A 20,591-nucleotide genomic window follows, 5' to 3' on the forward strand; every position below is an offset into this window, starting at 1 on the left:
CCGAAATCACTTTACGGGCATTATATTCCTGCGAAAAGCCTGCGATCGGAATGGTACATTTTGTCCATTGGAAATCCAAGGTGTTTTAGAGACCTTCGCTAGCCGATAGAGTGGCAGTTCCAGTAAGTTTTTGGCTTACTATTCTTTGAAAATTCTGCATTTCGGCACTTCATGAGTAAAGAGCCTCTAACCGAAGAATTTCTAATGAAAATGTAGACTGCAGAAGGATTTTCTCTTGAATCCATTAGTGTTGGTCTCTTCATATTATTGTGGCTGTGAAATTCATCTTGTTTTTGGTTGCAAAGAGACTTCGATCTGTTTTTGGCTATCCTTTGTAGAAAATTCACCACTTTGGTGCTTGATGATGGAGCTTAAAGTGAAATCAGTTTAGGAGTTGTATTTCACTAGAGTAATCCTCCTATCAGAATGGATAAAATGCTTTAAAGATGTCTTGTTCAGTAGCAAGAGGAAAAAGGAGCATGCTTTCGAGAGCATTCTCTACATCGATGCTTGACAAAAGTGGGATTATTGGTGATACTTTATATTTTATTGCTATGTCCGGGGCAGACCAGGGGCAGTGGGGCAGGGCACTGCAATATGTATCCCAAATTGACCACCAAATATAATTCATCATTCATGTGTCCAAACTGACACTTCTGTGGCCGCAACACACAAAATGAAATTCACTTTGTTTGCGGTTTTACAATTGTACTATGGCTTCGTTTTGTATTTTTGTATGCCCTTTACCCCATACATTTTTCTGTGCACTCTCCAAGCGGAGGCCCCCTTTGTGGCATTAAATATTTATTGCCGAGCATTTTATACGTGCATATATCGGTATAGAATTAATCAGAAAAATATGCGCTCAAGTGGAAGTTTTTGTAATCATCGCGGTTGGCAGTCGATTAGCAGGATGTGTTATACTATGATGAGTACCTAGGAACCTGCAAGCACCTTGGGGGTGCCGAGAAAGCCATCAAGCCAGCTAATAACTCGCCTTGGCTGTGTGGCACATTAAAAATTTATATAATTTTAAATAAGCAACTCGATGCTGAAACTTGAAGCTGGTTCCCGCCCATTCGACTCTCAGTCTCGCTCGGTAAGGAAGCCACTCGAAGCCGTATAAATCCAAGATTGTGGCCTCCAACTTGTCGCATGTGTGTGTGTGCTCCTGTGTGAGTGTATGAGTCCTGGTGTGGGGGGCAGGAGGGTCATGTGTATGTGTGTGTGTGTGTGGCTGCTATCTTGACTTCATCCATGACTGGCACTGGAGCTCAGGCTTTGGCTTTGGCCTGGGCGATGGCCTGCTCCCATGCTCTCCTACTCTTCTCTCACACTCTACGTTTGACTGTAATTGAAGCAAAATGAAAATCTTTTATTCATGAGGCTATAAAATTGCCCAATTTTCAGGCCATTAGCAAAATTTACGCCTTTTTCTCTGCACGCAGCGCATAGTGGCCATTAAGCACAGTCGCCTGCATAAGTATGCATGCCGCCATTCCGCCATGCCATGTGGTTGCTCTGGTGGGCGCTTAGATTTCTCAATCGCGTCTGCCGTTTCGGGTTGGTTTTTATTTTTAAATACACTGGTCGCTGCTCGCTGCTCGCTGTTCGCTGCTCACTGCTCGGCACTTAACACTTTTCACCAGCTCCGCCTTGCCTTCCGCCATCCGCCTTTATCTACGCCTCCTGCTGGCAGGGGCCATAAACAACGCGGCGTATGCTTGATTTCTGCCTTAGTGCCTCTTGACAGCGGCAGCGTCAGTGCCTAATCCTATTAGGCTCGCTCGCTCGGCTTGTATCGAAAGCAGCTTAGACATGTCAACGTTGTAATTAAAAGCAGTTGAAAACATCAGTCTCAGAACGCCTCAGAGCCCTCAGATCCTTCGTCGTCGTCGAAAATGCTGCCAAGTCACGCGTTGCCTGTCGGCTTTTCAAGCAAGTACTCAACAAAGAGGCCCTTCCATTCAGCTTGGCCTAGCTGGCCAATTATTATGTTAATTTTATGGTCAAGTGCGGCTCATTGAGAGTAATTAAAGTGCAGCCAGCGAGCTGTAAGCTCCACTACCACTACACCATGTCCATGGTTCAAGCATAATGAGTTTTGGTCTTAGAAACATATTTGCTGAAAAGTATCCGTTACTTGTGTCCTCATCCGGATTAACAGATTCATTAAAATTGTGCTTCGCTGGCTTTTGTCTGAACTTGACATTCCACCAGGAATGAGCCAGGAAACTGGAAACTAGGCGGATAATACCTAATAGATTTTCAATTTCAATTTTCCAGCTATTGAGTAACCACACGGCAAGCGGCACGAGGCAAGAGGCAGGGTGTAAGGCACGGCAAGGCAAGGCTATACGTGGCTGCCGCACAATCTGCCAACTTTTGCCGTATTTCTGTTTTTATGAGAATGCACAGGCACACATGGAGTATGCTTTTGCCTTTCGATTGCGTCTGAGCCTGGCTCTGAACTGTGGCAGCGTCAGCGGATTTATAGTCCTTTTATCCTGGTTAGGCTTCGATTCCTGGCAACTGTATCTACACCTGTTTGAGTGCGGATTTAATCGAATTTGTCTTCTTCTCTTTGACAGGCATATGTTCTGCTCTCTATGTTTTTTAATCTCTCTCTCTCTTTCTCTTTCTCTCTCATTCTCTTTCTCTCTCTCCTTCTCTTTGGCTCGTTTAACCATATTATGCATACATTCAAAGACAGGACTTGTGGGCATTGGCCAGATATTACTTACAAATAAATAGCCTCAAGCAGATTCCACATCCAGACACTTTGGTCGGCCTCAGCTTAATAAATATTTATGAAATCCCCAAAGCATGCCATGCTATGCCTTTGCCAGTGAGCCCTCTGGCAAATTCTCGGCCCAGACATCCATCCATCCATAGTATTTTTGTTCTTTGGTTAGTTAGCAACCGATTTAATCTGATCGAATTCGAATTTGGCTTTCTCTATAAGAGTATATGCTTGAATAATATTCAATTCAGTGCAAAATACAGCTCCACAAACTGCCATTAGAAATCAAACAACAATGGGAAATGCTTCTGCTCTTTCGCTTTCATCCCTCTATGCATTTTCGGGGGCATGGCAGTGCTCATGGTGTGGCCATGTTCAACATGCAAACAAATGGTCGAAAAAATGTTTGTTCACACACAGATGCACACACCATACACTATACACATACACATACACATACTTACAACGTGGCAAGCACAACTGTTGGCTGTGTGGCCGTGCCACACTCAAAGCGGAAGTATATAGGGGCATTTAAATATGCAAAGGAAGTGTGCACTTAATTTGTGCCATCCTTGTTGTTTGCCCTTGCTGTAGCCGTAGTTGTCGTTGTCGTCGCTTTTGCTTTTGTTTGTGTGGCCGAAAAACCCTCAAAATACAGCAAAAAAAAAAAAATAAGGAAAAGGAACAGATGAGCAGTGGCCGATGTGACCGTAGAGCACAATATTCACAGCTCAAACACAAATCCCAACTAATGTGGGCCAAAAACTTTTGCGTGTCCCCCTCCCGATCCCACATAGGAGCAGCAGCCGCTGTGGCAGGCCCACAGGCCGGCAACCAGCTGACTCTGTTGACTGTTGAGTGGCGGAGTGGCAACGGGCGGACAGCAGCGCAGAGCAGAGGCTGAGGCAGAGCAGAGGAGGCGATCCGGCGGACAGACAGAGACTGGCGGGCCAGGCCACGCGGACAGCTTTAGTGGTCAGAATGTTGGCCGTGGCCCGCTGCTTTTGCCCTGGTCTGGCCATGTGCCATGGCCGTGCGCACAAGACAAAAGTTATCAGTGGGCCACAGCGTATACTCCCATCCACATGCAACGCCCCACCGTTGTTACCCCACTCGTTTTCCCATTTTCATCTGACAGTTTTAATTGCCTTGAATGTTTGCAAATTTCTTACGATAGGAACGGGGAGAAATTGTTGTACCATGCGGTTGGCTAGACAGAAAGACGCCGCCCTCGTTGCTGGCCAAATGGCACTGGGGATTGGCAGAAGGGAATGGGAATGGCAGCGGCAGGGAGGAGGAGCACGGACGAAGATCTTAAGCTGGTGAAAAGTTGTGCGTTGTATTTTTCTAAATGCTATTGCAAAAGTTTTCAGATACATGCCGTAGATGAAGTGACTTACACTGCAAGCGAGAACGAAACTTCAGAGACACAGAACAAGAGCTGGAGCTGGAAGGAGCTGACGGAGCATCGAGAATGGAATCTGCAGCTGGCCATCAAATCAGTGGCCAAATGTCCTCATTGTCTGGAAGGAGAGAAAATATGCTAATTATACGAGTACGAGAGTTTTGTGGGTGCATTTCAATCTCCTGAGTGTGCTCGTAGTAGTTCTTAAATTGAATTTAATTTCTGGTGACGCACTGCGTCAGAGTTGATCATTAAAAATTATTGATTGACTTGCCAACAAGCACCCCTTGACTGCTTCATCAATCCTTGCCCTTAGCCGCAGCACGGATACTCGTACTTCTATTGTTTTTATGCCACAGACCACATGCATCAAGGGGCAATGTTATGTACAGATATATACATATCGGTGTCATGTCCCTGCAGTGGCAAGCTCATCAGAATGCCGATGCTGCAGCATCGTCATCCACATTCAAATCCACATCATTATCATCATCGTCGTCGTCGTCGTCGTCGTCGTCGTCGTCGTCGTCGTCTGCTTGCTAAGCGGTTGGCTCTGACTTTGGTTTATTGATTTCACAATGCAAGAGGAAAACACTTCCACTGCCAGGAAATGCCACCCATCATCCCACCATTCCTGCTAAGGGCAATCCTTCTGCAACACACACAGACTCCACTGCAACATCGTGTGAACACGGACACATGTGTCAAGCACCTTTCTAGGCATGTCCTTTATATGCCATCCACCAAATGACTTTAAGCCACAAGCTTATTATCTTTCACAAACGTTGTTTAAATTACCGTCTGCTGGCTCGAGGGCAATGTAATTAAGTTTTAATCAAACTTTAAGGCACGAGTACTGCTCATCCGCCGTGTGTTACGGCTAAAAAAAAACAACAGAGATAACAACAACAACAACAAGAGAGTTGGGGGAATAAGGGGGAGTGAGGGCCAGACAATGAGCCAGAAAGAAGACAAATGTTTGATCATTATTACGCTACCATAAATAAAGCAGACGGATGCGGACCACGGGACAGACAACAATCCAACACAGACAACGACACGAACACCGGAGACCGAAGACCAAATTCCAACAGAGCAGGGACTCTGGCGATGGCGCACCTTTGGCCCACCTGAAAAGCGTAAATGATGACGGCCAAGATGGGTGGGCAGAAGGCTGAATGGTTGAATGGCTGGACTGGGTGGCGGTGGCTGGCTGTGGCCGTTTGAATAACTGCGATTAAAGCGGGCAACAAAACAATTATTGAGGATTTAATTGCTCGACAGAATGTAATTAAGCCAAGGTATCACGTTCTACCAGGGGCCCCAACCTACTCTCCCTCTCTTTCTCTCTCTCTCTCTCTCTGTAGATGGCGATAAACCACAGGATGGCTGGAACCTTTCTCTTCTTTGTGTCCTTTTCAATGCGATCGCATTAAACGCACTCGGGGGGGGGATAGTCGTTGCCTCAAGGGCCATACGGCCATAATGAAGTGAAGAGGCCTATTAGGGACAGCAAGACTTCAAAATCGTTTCGGCTGCTGACATGCCAAAAATGCCCCAACCAGCCATCAGCATCGCATTGGTGACAGCTCTTGGCACTTGCCTCGGAGGCACAGAATGCCTTCTGGTTTTGGCCATGGCTTTTGCTTCTGCCACACTGTTAAAACTTTGAAGCAAGTTTCAATTTATTAACGAAATAAAATGCAGATAAATGCTCTGGGCTCTAGGAGGCGCCGCTGCGCCATAAGCCGCAGTTGTTGTCGGAACTTTTGATGGCGCGCGGCATCAAGTTTTCTGGCGTGGCTAAAGTTCACCTCCGGCTGGGTGAAAGTAAAGGTGAGCGTGAATGCCCGCAGCCATATTTATGCACCGCTTGATTGACACTCAACACACATACGAGGAAGTGGCCAAGCCATATCCTCCATTCCTTCCTTTCGGCCATGTTTTTTGACCAGGCTCCATTTTTGCTGCTATAGCTATTGCTTTGTGCTATTGCCACGAGTACTATATTGCCCCGGTTGCGGGGCGTTAGGCATCAATGGCAACGAAATAGCGGAATTTTATTTGTTACGCGCCCGCGATTTTCAATGCAATTTTCACCAGACACAGACAAAGAGAGACACAGAGGCCCAAGGAACGTCAGTGGAAGAGCTGCCCCGCCGCCTGCAATCGGATTGCACATTGCATGTGTCTGTTGCTCTACGAATTGAAATTTTTTCAACATCCCGGGGTTTTTCGTATTTATTTTTGTAGTTTCCTTTTCGTTTTTTTTCGACTTTTTTCTAGGCTCAGGCCCTGTGGCCTATGGATGGGCCAAAGGGACTGGCACTGCATTTATTGCGCTGACCAGCCAAAGCTGCGGGTGGCAATAATGCTCCCTGTGTTTGCTTAAACAGCGCAAGGGTCAAAGGGTATCGACTGAATGGTAAAAGGCAGGCTGAGGCACACTCTCAGAAAAGGAAGAAACATTTCCCAAAATTTCTCCTTAAAGTCTAGTTAAGTTTCCAGATCTCAATGGCTGTTTCCCCAACTTTGTGGCTATGGAAATTCCTTTCAATTTGTATTTCAGTGGCTGTGTAAACGATTTGCAACCTCTGCTAAAGGATTTTCGCGTTGTATGCCTTACCACGTTGTTGCCCTTGACAGACAGCTGTCTGAGGGCCTAGCCGACTGAAGCACTGAATGACTGAATGTCTGTCTGTGGGTTGCTATGTTGCGGCAGCAGCCGACCGCATACGAATGAGCAATGGGTTGTGAAAAGTTTTTCGATTAAAGTTCATAATTACACTTGCAAGTGTTGCAACTACAGAGAAGGAGCGGCCATGCCTCACATATGCTGATTGCCAAAGTAGTTTTAATTGAAAATCTTTAGCATTCAACCAAAAAAAAAAACAGAAATGATTCTCAAAATTCAGCGCAAATATAGTGGCAGTCAGCCGCCTGCAAGGCGCCATCTAAACTGCAGCCATCTGTATCTCGTAGCTGTATCTGTGTCTGTCTCTATATGTGTTTGTATCTATATCTACATCCATTTGCGAGTGCATATGTGTGTCTGTCGTTGCATTGATAGCTTCACTTTGCCTTTTTGCTGTCCCTCTGTGAGCTTCCCACACATTTATTTCAATTCCTGGGGACTGTTTAGCAATTCTCCACCCGGGCAGACAGTCAGACAGACAGACAGACTGTCTGCTTCACTCCACACTCGACACTCTGCTGCGTGTGTGTGTGGGTTTGTCTCGAACTTGCTTGAATGACTCAAATATTTTAAATGTCTTTGTCTGAGTGAGTGACTCGGTAACTGGCTCAGTGCGTTGTCAATCATGTGCATCGCTGGCTTTACGGGCTCCCACAATGGCAAATAGGAAAAGCAGAAAAATGGTAAAATGGAAAAGCTCTGCACACACACACACACAGCCACACCCACGCACACTTATCAGTATCAGTTATCAGTGCATGTTCATCTCCGTGTAGTTTATGGCTTTATTAAGCCACTTATTTGCCTCCAACGAGTGAGAGAGACTCACTTGCATAATGATTTAATGTGCAATTTGTTGACCGTGTCAATATTTTTTCATCATTTAAGTTGAATTTTTTGGTCGGCTCAAATAAAACAAGCCGAGCCTCCTTTCCCTCTCCCCGCAGCTACTTAATTTAATTGAATTTGTTCTCGAACCAACTTTTCCATGAAACTTTGACAGGAATTTAAGAATTTTAATAAATAACATTTCATTTGTCAGTTGTGGGAGATGAACAGTCCACCGGGTTGCAGGAACAATTGCTAACGTAATCGAGTGGCAATCAGCTAAATGTCTTGTTTCAACAATATACTTTTCTCTCCCTCTCTCTCTCTCTCTCACTCGGCTCATGTTTGTTTTTTGACAGCACCCCGAAAACAAAGGCCTAAGCACCCCCACAGAAACACGCACACGCTCGCACAGGGATTCCTTTCTCTCGTTTTTAAACAGAATCTTGTCAACATATTAAGATAATACCTTTTTAATCCTTTGCCGTCCCAAGGTCACAGCTCACAGCTCCACCGATGGGGATGATGACAGTAAAAAAAAATGCGCTCGAGTTTCACACAGAAAGTCGGGGCACCTGGTACATTTATCCCTTTTGGCTGGCTGGCCATAAAAACCCTTTTATAATTATGATGACAATAAACAAGGAGGCGCCTCGCCTGGCAAGAGTCGGCATCCCGTCCAGCCAGCCAACAATTGTTCCTGTCCCCAGCCCCAAGGCTTGTGTTTGCGATGCTTCATTGGGGCAAAGAATGGAGATGGAGAGGGTTTTGGGATCTCGACTTTTATTAGCTACTTTGCCACGGCATTGTTACACCTTTCATTATGAATCTGCCAGACAGTGGGATGCCATGCGACGGGCCTGGGCACGGGCATGGGCCTGGGCCTGCCACAACAATGCCAAGACCAAGGGGATATTTCAATTTAGCAGCTCAAACAGTTGCCACTTTGACGTTTGGCTGTTGTCTCTGCCGCCTGGCGCCTGTTGCCTGCTGCCTTGGTGCCTTCCTTCTTCCATGGAATGTCAGACGTAGATATTTATGCGGCACAATACCGAATACGGAATACGGAATACGGAGGAGAGCCAAAGGTGACGATGTCAGCTTTTTAACAGCTGCGGAATTTGTTGGCTGTCTTTGTCTGTCGGAGGCAGCAATCTCAACTAATCTGCGGTTGTCGTAAAATGTTAGGAGCATCCGAGGTTGGCCATGGGTTTGTGGCTGGCAATGGAAGTGGGAGTGGGGGGGAAGAGATATCTCAACAATGAATGACATGCCAGCCAGAAAATCCAACCAGTTCATCAATCATACCAGGAATTCTTATCGCATTGACGAGTGTGTACAATGTGACCCATAGATATATGAAAAAAAAAGATAGCAATGGGTTTATCTTTGGTATGTATTTGGGCTTGGGTTTGGGTTTGGGTTCGGTTTAATTGTTCCGCCAGCATTCAAGTTCATTTTTCATAAGACGTAAAGAAAAGTTTAAAGATGCCTAGCAAGGACTTGAATTGGCGTCAAGGGGTCTGGGTCTGGGCTTCTGCCATTCCTCTTGGCTTTAAAATGATCATCAATCTTGTTTAATGGTTGTCCGCACGATTGAATTATTACATGTGTCAGCAGCTGCGCGTGAGTTATTGATATTATGTAACAACTGAAGAAAGCGCCCAAATAAAAATCAACCATCAAAAGATACACACACATACATATACACATAAACATTACGAGCGGATGGTCCATAAGTACGGAGGAGTTTTACTGTAACTGTCTATTGATGGATACGAATGATTGTAGCATACTTTTGTGCGTTATTCTTTCTCTCTCTTAATCGGTATTTTTTCTGTGTGCAACCAGTTGCATGCCACCCGTCAGGTGGTGTCGCTTTTCTGGCAAATTTCAAGCACTTTCAGCCGACCAAAAAAAAAAAAACGAATCACCTGCCGAAATTGCTTCGAGTGCGACATGCCACATAAAATCGATGGCCAGCACCAGCCACCAACGAAAAACAAAGAAAAAAAAGGAAAAATAGAATTCCAACGTGATTTGCATATATTTATTTACTTGTAGCGCTGGGCAGAACAAAAAAAGTAAAAAAAAAAAATGAAAAGCGTAACGAAACGAAAAACGAATTGAGCTGCCGACGTGAATCTGCTGAAAATCGAGCTCAGTGGCAAGTTTTTCCTTTCCACATGGCATAGCCAGAGCCAGAGCCCGAGCCGATCAGGCAAATACTCTTCAAGGCGACTTTGATTGCCCAATGCAATTTGTTCCGTTGCGGCATGGCATCTACTGTCCTGGGAAATATTTCCATCTGAGGGAGCCTCCTCCGTGGCCTTGGCCGATTCATAAACTTCGGAAATTTCTGCAATTTTTTTAGAGTATAGCCAGAATTTTTGGCAAGTCACGTGCTTAACATTGAAGGTATTAAACGAATATCTTAAATTGTCATTTCATATTTTTGGGATCATCTTTACAGTGCCAGCAATAAAATTTAAGCCATGTGCGGTAACTTTATGATGCAATTTTTGGCTTTGATAACCGCAATCCAGGGGGATGGCAGGGGCGAGGCAGAGCACAAATTTATAGTGCGGTTAATATCTAATGTATATTTATGCCACATCAAACTGTGGCCATAAACTGCAGTGCACTGGTGGCAGAGAATTTGCATAATGTAAATCGTGTTCTGTTCTGGCCAGAATGGAGTCATCGAGCCATCGAGCCAGCTGGGATTTCGCTCGTACTCTGATTGCGTTTGCTTTTAATGGATCCACCGAGTTAATAATTGAAGCATTATTTTTGGCCAGAAACAGCTTTCAGCAACAGGCTAAAAGACTGGACACACCGCCGGCATCACAAGCCTTGGGGGGAAAACAGTGTGGAAAAACACAGGGGAAAACTAGTGTGGACAAAAGATAGAACCGGGAGAAAAGTAGTGCGAAGAAAGGTAGAAACAGGAGAAAACAATACATAGAAGGCTGTTAGCCGTTCGGGATAGACGATGGGTGACAAGCATTTGAAGCATGTCACAAAAAATTTCATTTCACTTAGCCTCCCCCCTCTCCGTCCTGACACGGACACGGTGTCTCTTTGCATCCATCCTTCGTCCTCTGGTGTCAGCTTTTATTTTGGCTTAAAGCTGTAAATAACATTGAATGAAATAGCCCGTTTTCCGTGCTGATGTTTGCATTACCCTTTACCCTTCCTCGGAGGGTATAATAAGTTGAGCGAGGTGTTTGGAATGGAGGGAAGGGTGTTAAGGGTAGAAAAATCGCAAACTTTGAAAACTCCTAGATTGAGATACTATATCAAATCGTAGCAACTACCCATCGACCAGGGTAACTACTTCTTCGACCCCTAAAAAGACATGTCCCTATTCCCTTGTTTCCCCTTCTGTTTTGTTTTTTGGTTTTGTCTTTCTTTGTGTTGTTCTTGTTGCTATTTTTCTTTTAGCTTGTTTTTTTCCCCCCTGCACATTTTATCGCTCATTCGCTTTCTCGTTTCTGAAGGCGCGCTAAACGCTTTGGGGCGTGGCACTGATGCTGATGCTGATGCTGATGCTGGAGCTGTTCCTCGCCCTCGTCCTCGCTCCTGACGCTGTCGCCGGCGCCGGTGTAAAACAGCATGAAAACTCAGTCACAACCAGTGCAAAAACATTTTGACACTAATTTCATTTTGTATATAGAAAAACAGGCACGAGTCTCCCTTTCTTTATCCGCTCCATTTTTTTTTTTTTTTTTGCTTTTTTTTTGTTTTTGCTTGCTTTACTGGCGCGTCAAAGGATTTTCCGGGTACGAAACAGAGCAAAAAAAAAAAGGTTGAAATAGAAATAGAATAGAAATGTAGACAACGACGAATGGCAGTGGGGAAAATGGAAAACACATTGCCACGGGGGAATTCAGGGACTCTGTCTCTCCTTATAGCACCCCAGGGGTGCCATGTCTTTGAAGTCGTCTGTTGTTGCTGCCACTGTTGCTGCTGCTGTTGTTGCTGCTGTTGTTGCTTGCCACTGATTTGCTAAATAAAAATTTATGCGGCATGCTAATTGAAATGCCACACACAAAAATAACTTTCAATTTGGGCAAAGCTAAGCCGAAATGAGAGCCGCATGCATTTTATAATTAACATAATTTGCTCAGACTTTCAACACTTTCACACCTGTGCGCAGGGGTAGACGACGAGGATGAGGACGAGGGACTGTATCCGCCAGGGACATTTAACGCTTCGTTTGGGGCAGGCAGAAATTAACTGCCGTGAAAACATTTAACATTTTTCAGCAAGAAGCCAAAAAAAATACAACAAAGGGAAATGTTTCGAAATGTACAGGGAAAAAAGTTTGTCAGTCTTCGACGAAGTTTGGATACGCTTTGTTAATCCGGGAACCCATTAACCATATCTGCTCGGATGCCTTAAAACACTTCAAACAGTTCCACATTTTCGGTGGGACCCAACTCTCTATTTAATTGCTTTAGCACTCGCCGAAAAACGAGCACGAGACAAGTTCCCCCTCCGCGTGTCGCTCCCCAAGGCAGTTGCAATCCATTTACTCGCCCCAGTGGCAACAGTGGCAACAGTGGCAGAAGTGGCACCAACCAACTGCCAGATAAAATGCGCATGCCAGGCCAACAAAAAGCCCAGACGAAAATTGCAAGTGACATTAAAAGGTCCGTCGAGGGTCCCAGAGCTCTTAGCAACCATATCGCACCGAACCCTCACCCTCACCCTCACCAACCGCCCCGAAAGCCCCACCGAAAGACAAAGGAGCTGACAATAAAACAGGGGGCACGCGACGGGGCATAGGCAAATCGTGAGCCTCGTAAGAACTTGGTTAATTTTCAATTTGTTGGCCAGGCCGACAAAATGGCTAAGCAAAAAGCGTTTAGTGTGCTGCTGTAGAGAGTTCTCTAAATGAGTTTGGCAAAGAAGAAAGTTTTCTCTGCCTGGGTTTTTCAATTTCCCAGAGAACATTGAAGAGGTGGGCGCAGCAGCAGCAGTCTTATGTTCAAAGGCAGAGCACGCACAATTTGCCAAAGAAAACATAAATAGTAGCAACAGCAAACAGATGTATGGTATGGTAAATGAGCTGAAGGATGGCCGCCCTCTGTACAGGGAGGACTCTCTACAGGAGGATGGGGAATTCTCAAAGCATGGGGAGATGTAACTGAGAAAATGAAGTCATGTGCTCCACCTGCTCGATGCATTTCGTGTTCATTTGTATTGTTGTCGTTGCTATTATCACAGCAACTGCTGGGGATAACATCCACCGCTCTCGCCAGCGGCGTGTCTATCGTCGCTACATGAATGCTACGAGTATATCCCCTCAATCGCCCAATCTCTCTCCATATCTCTCTCTATGCGTGTGCGTGTGTGTGTGTGTGTGTGTAAACATGATTGGAAATTCGATCACAGCTGCACACGTAGAGCACATAAATCAGCCTAGGACTCCTCGTCCCCGGACTCCACATTGAGTTGAGTCCCTTTCAAGGCTTCGAGGTGCTGCTGGGGTAACCCAAAAGATACACCCCCGGGCCCATGACCACGACATTTGTATGCGTGCGTGCGAGTGTGCCTGTGCCTGTGCCTGTGCCCTACACCCACATTGATATGCAAACGCTCTGTCGCCTGCTGTGTGCGTAAATTAACAGACCGCCTGGCCATGTCCGAGTCCATGTCCAAGTCCAAGTCCATGTCCATGTTCATGTCCGTGTCCGGGTCCGAGTGCAGGCGATGCAACAATTGATTGTTGCATTTAAGTTTTAAAACCACATAATGAATTTATCTACACGTGGTCTGTGGCCCGGCCAATGTTCCCAGGACTTGCTTAATATATGTGAAATCCTCATGGTACATGTGAAAAATCCATAACTTAATTATAAGGTCGAAACAATAAGACCTAAATTTGCAACAATAGCCGTAAATGATGGCTTTTGTGCTGCCGCTGCTGCTGTTGCTGCTGCGGCACAACCGAAATGAAAAGTCAGGAGTGAGAGAGCATAGAACAGAGGAAGCCCGGCAGGACATTTAGACATTTAGTGCTATGAGCAGGCCTAGAGATATGTATGGCTATGCCCTGAGTATTTCCTGAATTTCCAAATGTAAAACATAAATTAAGTTAAATTGGCCATGCACATTGTTGTTGCTTACTGCCTGAACATTACACAACAAACTAAAAAGAAGGGATATGTGTGAAAGATAAGACTTATTGGTACCCTCGATGTATGTGAAGAAGAGGAGAATCTTAAGGCTATGATTTTTGGCCTTTGTAGGCAAGCAAAGCTGGACTCGCGCACACCTTCCCCCCAACGGAGGGAAAGGATAAAAGGTGAAAGAGCTAACAGTTGAAAGGGCTAAAATATCAATGAGTAATAGTATAAGTGTTTCCACACTCTGATCTTTGATTGGACACGCAAATACCGGTTCCTAAGTATACTCCCAAAAGATTAAGGGCTCTCTATGATCCCTCTTCACTTCAGATACCATTGCCCTTCTTTTCGTTATGTTACATACCTTCCAAGCCACACATCATACCTTCCGGAAATCCACTTTACACCAAAAATACGTTGCATGCTTTTTAGGCTGACACTTCATTTTTATATCCACATAAAAATTGTTGATGGAAAATGTTTTTATTTTTAAACAAAAGCGCCAACAAAAAAACACAGCGAAAAAATAACAACTTTGGTTGATTATTTTGATGAGCGAATCGCGCATAAGCACAGAACAGTGAACATGGTTACCACACACACACTCACACTCCCGCAATGTAGCAAACGCATGCCAACACAGACACAATCGCATATATGGAATAGGCGGCACATGTCAATGACTTGAATGGGGGCACAAGCCATAGGCTGGCGCTGGCTAGGTTTCGCTGTTTTGGGCCATGGGTTGGTAGCCAAATTGGCATATTTGCCATAGAAGCAAAGAGCAATTCATTCATTTGCCGCAGACAAACAATCTCAGCTGAAACCAAAAATGATAGTAGTTTTCGATCGCCGAAGTCCTCGATGCCCTTGCCAAAAAACCAATCAAGACTCTCGTGAAACGAGAGACTACTTTGATTTGGATCAACCAAAGCATGCTGTCTTAAAAAGGTCCCATGAATAGCCAGAAAATTATAAACTGAAGGATTAATTTTCACATAACTTGGCAAACATCGATTTATAATCGTTGGACCCCTCGAAAAGGGTATAATAAGCAAACACACACCAAACAGAGGCACAGATACAGATAAATACGCATATGAATGCGCGTATTACCGAATATTTAAAGGAGCCCTGAGAGCATGATAGAGAGAGGCCGTTGAGAGGGCAGGGGGAGCAGTGAAAGTGAGGGGGTGGAGCGTTGCCAGCGACGACGCCAATGCCACAAACAGCGACATATTTTCAAATCAGTGCAAAATGGTAACTTCCGCTCGTTAAGCAAGTGAAAAATTAACTCTCGGCTGTAATTTGCTTATGGACGGAAGGGAATCGGCATGTGAAAGGGGGGCGTGGGGATGGGAATGAATGACTATGCCACTGGTTGGGGGGGAAAGAATGGGTATTGGTGGACTGGGAGGACGAGGGCGAGGGCGAGGGCGAGGACAAAGACGAGGGCGGTTCGAGCTGACAATGATGCGGCTTATGTGGTGGCGTCGTTGGCGACGGCGGCAACAACAATAATTCGAGTAACGCTGGCGCCATAGTGCGCGTCTGGGCAGTAAATAAAAATAATTGCCTTCTGCTTCACTTCGTTGTCCTTTTCGGCTCTGTGTGTGCTTGTATCTGTGTGTATGTGTGTGGGATGCGTGTGTGCGAGTCATAAAAGCGTCTACATTATGAAGAAGCGGCTTAAAACTCACGCATGTCCGCAGTAGTTGTAGTGGTATTCCCACAACCCCCAAGACTGGAGCTGGAGCAGTGGATAGCAGGGGCCCCTGAACTTCGTTTTTGTATTCGTTTGCCTTTCTGTAATAAATGATTACTCTTGTGCCGCTTGTGCCACTTCCTTCTTTTTTTTTTCGTTGGTTCATTGTTCGTTTGTGTGTCAAATGGCACACAATGAATGCCTCACAGTCCAGTCGATTTTCACTGTTAAATGAAACACGTGCCAAGGAAGCAATTTCTGTGCAATCTATGACACAGACGGCCCTGCGCCTTCGGCTCTTTGGTCACTTTGGCACATTTAAAACGCCACGAGGCTCGAATGGATGGCTCATGGACCATCCATGGATGGGTCCTCGCACACACTCACCGTTTGAGCTCAGCCCGGTTTCGGTCAGGCTCTCCGCACATTCAATTTGGTTCGGCAGTTTCCGGGTTTTTTTTCCTGCACTGGCCATCGCAACGAGCGGTGGCCGTTCGAATGCTGCAGGTCTGTTGGCCCAGAGTCGAAGCCACGGCCAGGTCAGAGGGGCTTAGGCCAAACAATTCGAGGCCGGAGTCAACGCCATATCAGCGGAAGTTAATGTTTGCCTGAGCTCAGCCCTAGCCCTGAGCATTGATTTCGATTGCTACGACTGCTGCTGTTGTACCTCCATGGGGCATGGAAATGAAAGAAGTCCACTTTTTTCGAGGACAGGAGCGGCAGCCCACTCAATTCTAAGTCTTCAATTAGATCCACGCCAAACAATGCGGCGGCAAAAATTTCCTTTTTTGCTTTATTTTATTTTTGGCCAATTTTTCAAGTGTATTTTTTTGTTGTTGCTGGGCAGCAAAATTTATGCAAGTTCTTGGCACGCTTTACCAAGAATTCTCATTATTTTCTCAAGATTATGATTTCATAAAAATTATGTGCAGAGCAACCGCCCAACAGACTCTGAATTCCCCGGACTCTCGGACTAGACTCGGCTTTCAAAATGACCCTCGGACATGCACACACACACACACACACACACACATAGACCCACGAGCAAATAAACACACACACGCATACATATAGAGAGACACAGAGGGGGAAAGAGAGAGTGAGAGAGTTCTAAAGTTTTTCTATAAAATGGAAATATTAATTTCCGAGCAAGAAATTTGTTATTTCCGCGACGCCTGCGCCAATAAGAGTGTGGATGGGAGAGGGGGGCGGATGTTAAAATTTTAATACGATAATAAATGACCAAAGGAGGTGGAGGTCCTGCAATACTGCAACACTCCCTTTGCCCCATCCCTAAAGACCTGCATGTACTTAAAATTTGAGTAATAAATTTGTATGTTGTGCTGCAACTTTTCAGAACCCTGAAAAGTAGGCAACGAAAAGTTTTCACAACAAAATTTAACTCCAAGCGGAAATGGAATGACACTAGCCCACGCATACAGGAACGTTTACACTTTAAGTGCAATCTGAAGGATGAACATCATTAAATGGATCTGCAGAAACGCATAATTGCTTAAGGCTCTCGCACTCTCTCTGTCTGGTTCTGGGTCCAAGACTGCTTACCATAAGTGTGAATTCATTTGGTTAATTAGAGCAGGATTGCTGGATTACAATGCACAGGGCAGAGCCAAGAGCCCAGAGTGCAGAGCCCAGAGCCCAGAGCCCTGACCGAGGTCAGGTGGTGCCTTGTGCAAGTGGGTAGGAGTCTGTGGTGGTTCAGATAGATTCAGAGACAGTCTCCATGAACGAACAGCTTCAAATGGATTGCGGTGAGTGCCACTTCTCGGTTGCGTCTTGAATGGAAACCCTGTACCACTGCAGGTTGCCATGATTTCGCTTGGGGTGTGATACTTAGCATTCACTAATGAAGCTGCCTGGATACCGTGTCAAAATCATTAAACCTGACTCAAACCCCAACTTTTCCTAATGTGACAACAAGTGCGTGACAAACTGCAAAACAACAAAACAGCAACGATTTTTCACAACTCAATTGTAAATATTTTGAACATTATGCAACAAGAGCAGGCAAACGTTAAAGAGAAGGGGGAGAGCAGGTGAAATTGAATGTTTTTGTTGTGTGCGGCCAGGTACTGGGAAAACTTTATGGCCACAAACACAAATTACAACTACAACATTCAGCAACAATGGCAAAAACAACAAGAACAACACAAAGTTGTGCCATGCAAACAAGCCAGGTGGACCGGTCCGGCAACTGGGCAGCAGCTCAGCAAACGACGGTGCTCGGAAAACAGTCGCAGCAGGACACGGAGTACACGGTGGATGCCGGAAAGTGCTAGAAAAGTGCGCTGATTTACATGTTCGCCGGCCATGGACTCTCACGGCCACTAAATTAGAAGTTACTCTGATGCTGATTTCAAGCCGGCGAGTGGTGTAGCGGCAGAGTGGTAGTGCAGAGTAGAGAGTGGGGAGTGAGGAGTGAGGAGTGGAGAGTGTGGCTGGTGGCTTCCATTTTATCTCAATTAAAAGTTGTCCTTCAGCATGTCAGCGCCGCAGCAAGCAACAGGGGGCGGAAAAGGTGGAAGAGGAGCCACGCTGTTGGCCACTTGAAAGTTTATGCCTTATGAGCCGCAAATGGCCACAGGGCACGAACAGGAGAACGGACACGCTAAGGGACGATGTCTCTCTCTCCTGCTCATAATAAAGACACACGGACAAGGCAGCAGGGACATGGACAGGAGCTGTAGCAGGACTAGAATCTGGGAGCAGGACCCACAGCCGTAGCTAACTAAGCCGCCTGCAGAGCCCTGCAGACAAAAAAAGCTGCTGAGTCAACAGGAGCCAACTCCTGACTTGACTGGCTGCCTGGTAGCCTGTCTGCCTGGCTGCCTGGATGGCCTCTGGGGTGTTTGCGGCTGCCGGCGGCACTGGCGCTCGTCATTAGCATCTATAGCAGCGGGAGGATCCGAGAAACACCTACGCGTTTGTCTGCGGTTCTGCACTCGCTGTGGCCAAGGTGCAGGGACCAAGCCAACCGCAGCCGCAGCACCGCCAGCACCGCCAGACTCTGTGCTGCAGAATCAGACCCGTGTCCGTGCCTTCGGCGGGACTAGCAGTAACAATAAAACCGAATATGCGCGGGTGTTTGTGTGTGTGTGGCGCGGTGGTTACCACAGTAAATCCCAAAAAAGTATGCTACAAAAACTGCACAAACTTAATTCAGTTTGTTTTGGGAATTTCTTGTCCGGTGCTTTTTTTTGCGAATATTTTTTCTAACTCATTTCGCATGCAAATAAAATCGCTATGAATTATTTATGCGTGCGTCTGGCTGTGTGTGCGGTTTGGCTGGTATTTGAAATAATAATTTTTTATGTAAACCTTCGTTCATGTACAAATTTTAATTTCTGTCCAAGCGAATTATGTGCAAACAATCATAAGCCTGGCGCTTTGCATCGGACACCGACGGCATCGGGTAGTTGAGTCTCAATAGTGCGCAAAAAGTGCGGAGGGAATGACGCAAAAGATATTGTTGCACAAACCACAATATTCTATATTCTCGTAGATTATAATATTTTAATTAAAATCAAAGCCTACATACATATATAGTTGTATTTTATATCAATATGCCATGCCTTATGCAATCAAATTGAGCCAATAAACATGCAAATTGAAGTTTTATTTGGTATTACTAATGCGGAATGCTTGCACAACCCAAAATCAGATCATATAATGCTCTCTGCTCTATGACCACTAGCAGTATTATGATTTCCATCTGCACTTACATGCGGTTTCCCAACTGTGACTTCCAGTCAGAGATTGCTTATTCATGTATTGCATTATTCAGAGCTCTCATTAGGTCGGATTTCTCTCTCACTCTCTCTCTGATATATTTCATATTAACGGCATGTTTAAAATGTTGCAGGCTACCCTCTGGCGAAACTCAAAATGTCTAACGGCAGAACAAACATCAAAACAGGCAATCAGCCCGCCTGCCACTCAGTCAGACAGCCAAACTGCCAGACTGTCCAAAGGGACGGCAACGGGTACCTGCAAAAAATGAGCCGCGTCGCTTTGTAATCATTTTTGTGGGGCTGCGTGATGTATTACACTGGCATATGATTGTTCATTTTTGGGAATTTACACATGTTTACATGACCGTGCCCAAACCATCTACCCACCTCCCACCTCCCTCCAAAACACACACACACATACAAAACATATGCAAAACTGCTGACGATGATGCCGCCCCACCCCACCATCGACATGTACTGCTCAGCCGCGAGTGGAGTCGCTTGTTTTGTGATGATAAAGCATTATACATTTTCTGGTCGTATTATATTTGTCACCAGGCACCACGCTCGCACCTTAAATCCCGGTAATTTTGTTAAAATATTGTTCAGCTTTTGCAGCAGCAGCGGCACTACCCCCCGGCGGCAGTCCGTTGAGCCACGAATATGTTTGTTGATTTGCGGCTAAGCCGCTAAATGGTGCACGGCATTGTCGTCGTCAGCTTTGACGTGCTTTAAGATTTATTTCCATGCAGTCCATGACTACATGAAGGGGTCGACAAAGGGCTGTTACCAGCAAAGGGCAAGGGTCCACGTTTTTATACTCTTTCCAGGGGATTACTATGAATCCAAAAGTATCCCAGCTCGAGTCACTATATTAAAAGGCTGCAATAAGAGCAATCCTTCTGCAAGGTATTTAAGTCCTCGTTTCCCCACTTACCCTTTTCCTACCTCTTCTGCTATGTTTGATGCAAGTCGTGAAGGTCCTTTAACTGGGGTTGGCCTTAAGCCTCCCACTAGCTCTCTCATTTACCAACATTTTCCCCTTTCCAACTTGTTTGCCCATTGTCGTTGCTTTCACTTTGTGACCGCTCAGAATATTCGCTGTAGAAATTAAATGAAAGGATATTATGATTTTGTAAATGCATTTGCATCGCATTCAAAAGGGAAGGAAAGCTCTCTGCATAATTACGGAGAAGTTTTTAAAGCAAAAGCACAGTAGACTGAACTTTAAACTGTTGGAAAACACTTTCGCTGCTTGATTAACTTGAAACTTCGCCTAATCCTTAGAGTATCTAAACTTCATCTATGAAATCCGGAGGGGTTTCATTT

This window comes from Drosophila persimilis, unplaced genomic scaffold, assembly GCF_003286085.1.
Source record: "Drosophila persimilis strain 14011-0111.01,24,50 unplaced genomic scaffold, DperRS2 tig00000000-arrow-pilon, whole genome shotgun sequence".
Lineage (NCBI taxonomy): Eukaryota > Metazoa > Arthropoda > Insecta > Diptera > Drosophilidae > Drosophila > Drosophila persimilis.